A 4,112-nucleotide genomic window follows, 5' to 3' on the forward strand; every position below is an offset into this window, starting at 1 on the left:
TCGAGTGCCCTGTAGGTTTATCCTCATTTGAGGTGCCTGGGCACCTCATTAGGCAAGATATTTTTTCTAGAGGGCAGGCAGAGTGCTGCCTTGTGGGTCCGGAATTGCCAAAATGGAGGACTTCCGGGCCAGGAGTTTGAGGACAGAAGTCTGAGAACACAAGATAGACTTGGGCTTCAGGCCGAGGGCACGGTAGGTACCCCCTGCAGATCGGGAACCATATCTCAAGCATCTGAAGTCACGGCGAGGATCAGACGTTGGCTCAGGTTGTAGTTTCTGTGCATGACTGCCCCTTCATGAAAGGAGCGGAATCTCGAAGCCATGGAGCTTTTCCCACGTTGGGAGTTGTGTGATGCCCCCTTCAAGGATTCCTTCTGCGGGACAATTGAGACCAGTTGGGCAGCTCAATGACATCCCATATGAAATGACTCCAGAGCACCGTTCGAGGATGGATGCCATGGAAGCCGGCCTCTCATTCCAATTGTCTCCTAGCAACAATACAGTTGAGATCGGATGGCTCTGCGGGAGCAACCGGGCTGGCTGAGTTGAAATGGACTTTCCTGAGGATGGGGCCTAAAGTGTGTTTGTGTCCATGAGGGCCTTGGAATGGGGTGGTGGCACCGGGACCCTGAAGTATTCTCCTAAGCTTTTGACATAGCTCCCATGCACAAGGTTCCTTGTGGAGAGGAGATTTGTTCTGATGGGTGCCTCAGGAAAACCCTTATGCTGGTCTTGGAATCCAGGCTCTTGAGGAGACATGCCTGTAAACCAAAGCAATGGATCCGATTATTGCCTAGCATCCTGTCTGGTTCAATCTTCTTCTCTGGGGATATCCGTCTATGGAATGAGTGGAGGTAGATGCTCACCTGGTGTCAGACCACCCTTGTTTGTCCCTGGAGACCTACACTATTGGGATTGCTTCGGGGACTTTGGAGAGTTCTCCCAATTTGTAAGATTTTGGACAATGGAATGGGCAGAATTCCCATAGATTGGGTAGGCACAGTCCGAATGTGTGGCTCCAGGGGCCCCAGCCTGGAGGCTGTGTGGCCCAGGACTTTGAGGACAGAAGTCTGAAAACACAAACTCACCTTATGTTTGGGGACGTAGGTATGGCAGGCCCAATCTACAAACCATGAGAAGAACTCTTCAGGATATGAAGAAAGAGCGAGTCTGAGGCACTTGCTCAGGGTTTTGTCTCTGGATTTTATATCAATGATGGCCGTGGAATGTGGGGAGGCCTCATGGGCCATGGACGAATATCCTCTCTGTGGATTGGGGCGGTCCCAATTATTTTTCGTCAATCTGTGGGATGGGAGGTCTCCTTTCAGGTTTATTACCTCAGGTGTCCGAACAAAAGAAGTATTCTAAAGCAGAGCCCTGGGGAAGAGTGAAGGGACAACCCAAACTATGGTTAAAAATTTGGGGCCTAGGGGCATGGCAGGCCCAATAAGCTGTTTCTTCATCCAGCCACTGAGAGGCCTTACTTGAGGACTGGTCTCAGGCTGAGGGTCAAATGTGTGTTTGTGACAAATGGGGCCTGCGAGCATGGGCCTGGCCTCATGGGCCAAACTGGTTTCAACTACACTGGACCTTGCACAACATGCCAATCACAAGGTCTCTTGCCATGGGGAAGGTGTTCTGATTTCTGCATCATTTTCAATCGTGAGCAGTGATTGGACATAAGGTATAGGTTCTGAAGCCTGAATAATCGTAGTTGGGAAGATGACGACCTAAGGCGATGGCGCGTCTGATATGCTCAGTGTGCGGTCAGCCTCCTGGGTGATGGTCAGGAGGTTCTGGCTCGGGTTGTGTCAGACAGTGCATTAGTGCCCAGGTTAGACTATATAATTTCGGTACAGTCGAGTGCCGTGTAGGTTTATCCTCATTTGAGGTGCCTGGGCACCTCATTAGGCAAGATATTTTTTCTAGAGGGCAGGCAGAGTGCTGCATCTGGGTCCGGAATTGCCAAACTTTGGGCTTCTGGGCCAGGAGTGTGAGGACAGAAGTCTGAGAACACAAGCTAGACTTGAGTTTCAGGCCGAGGGCACCGCTGGTACCCCCTGCAGTCGCAACCAAAACCTCAAGCATCTGAAGTCATGGCGAGGATCAGACGTTGGCTCAGGTTGGAGTTTCTGTGCATGACTACCCCTTCATGAACGGAGCGGAATCTCAAGGCCATGGAGGTTTTCCGACGTGGGAGTGGTGGGATGCCCCCTTCAATGATTCCTTCTGTGTGACAATTGAGACCTGTTGGGCAGCTCCAGGACATTCCATATGGAATGACTCCAGAGCACCCTTGGAGGATGGATATCAGGCAAGCCCGCCTCGCAATCCACTTGTCTACTAGCCACAATACAGTTGAGATCGGATCCCTCTGCGGGAGCAACCTGGGTGGCTGAGTTGAAATGGACTTTCCTGAAGATGGGCCCTAATGTGTGTTTGTGTCCATGAGGGACTTGAAATGGGGCGGTGGCACTGGGACCCTGAAGTATTCTCCTAAGCTTTTGACATAGCTCCCATGCACAAGTTTCCTTGTGGAGAGGAGATTTGTTCTGATGGGTGCCTCAGGAAACCCATTATGCTGGTATTGGAATCCAGACTTTTGAAGAGACATGCCTGTAAACCAATGCAATGTATTCGATTATGGCCTAGGGTCCTATCTTGTTCATTCTTCTTCTCTGGGGATATTCATCTATGGAATGAGTGGAGGTAGATGCTCATCTGGTGTCTTACCTCCCTCTTTTGTCCCCGGAGACCTACACTATTGGGATGGCCTCGGGGACTTTGGAGAGTTCTCCTAATTTGTACGATTTTGGACAATGGAATTGGCAGAATTCCCATGGATTGGGTAGGCACAGTCCTAATGTGTGGCTTCAGGGGCCCCTACCTGAGGGTGTGTGGCTTAGGACTTTGAGGACAGAAGTCTGAAAACACAAATTCAGCTTAGGTTTGGGGATGTAGGTATGGCAGGCCCAATCTACAAATCATGAGAAGAAATCTTCAGGATATGAAGAAAGAGCGATTCTGAGGCACTTTCTCAGGCTTTTGCATTTGGATTTTATATCAACGATGGCCGTGGAATGTGGGGTAGACTCATGGGTCATGGACGAATCTTCCTATCTGTGGATTTGGCCCGATCCCAATTGTTTTTCGTCAATCTGTGGGATGGGAAGTCTCCTTTCAGGTTAATTACCTCAGGTGTCTGAACAAAAGAGGAATTCCAAAGCAGAGCCCTGGGGAAGAGTGAAGGGAAAACCCAAACTATGGTTAAAAATTGGGGCCTAGGGGCATGGCAGGCACAATAAGCTGTCTCTACATCCAGCCACTGAGAGGCCTTACTTGAGGGCTGGGCTCAGGCTGAGGGTCACAGTGTGTGTTTGTGACCAACGTGGCACGCGAGCATGGGCGGGGCCTCATGGGCCACACTGGTTTCAACTACACTGGACCTTGGACAACATGCCAATCACAAGGTCTCTTGCCATGGGGAAGGTGTTTTGATTTCTGCATCATTTTCAACCCTGGGCAGTGGTTGGAGATAAGGTCTAGGTTCTGAAGCCTGAAAAATCGCAGTTGGGAAGAGATGACGATCTAAATCGATGGCGCGTCTGATATGCTCAGTGTGCGGTCAACTGCCTGGGTGGTGGTCAGGAGGTTCTGGCTCAGGATGAATCAGAGAGTGCACTAGTGCCCAAGTTAGACTATATAATTTAGGTACACTCGAGTGCCCTGTAGGTTTATCCTCATTTGAGGTGCCTGGGGACCTCATTAGGCAAGATATTTTTTCTAGAGGGCAGGCTGAGTGCTGCATTGTGGGTCCGGAATTGCCAAACTTTTGGGCTTCTGGGCCAGGAATGTGAGGACAGAAGTCTGAGAACACAAGCTAGACTTGGGCTTCAGGCCGAGGGCACGGTAGGTACCCCCTGCAGATCGGAAACAATATCTCAAGCATCTGAAGTCATGGCGAGGATCAGACGTTGGCTCAGGTTGTAGTTTCTGTGCATGACTGCCCCTTCATGAAAGAAGCGGAATCTCAAGGCCATGGAGCTTTTCCCACGTTGGGAGTTGTGTGATGCCCCCTTCATTGATTCCATCAGCGGGACAATTGAGACCTG

Source organism: Mustela nivalis (genome assembly GCF_964662115.1).
Source record: "Mustela nivalis genome assembly, contig: HAP1_SCAFFOLD_63, whole genome shotgun sequence".
NCBI lineage: Eukaryota > Metazoa > Chordata > Mammalia > Carnivora > Mustelidae > Mustela > Mustela nivalis.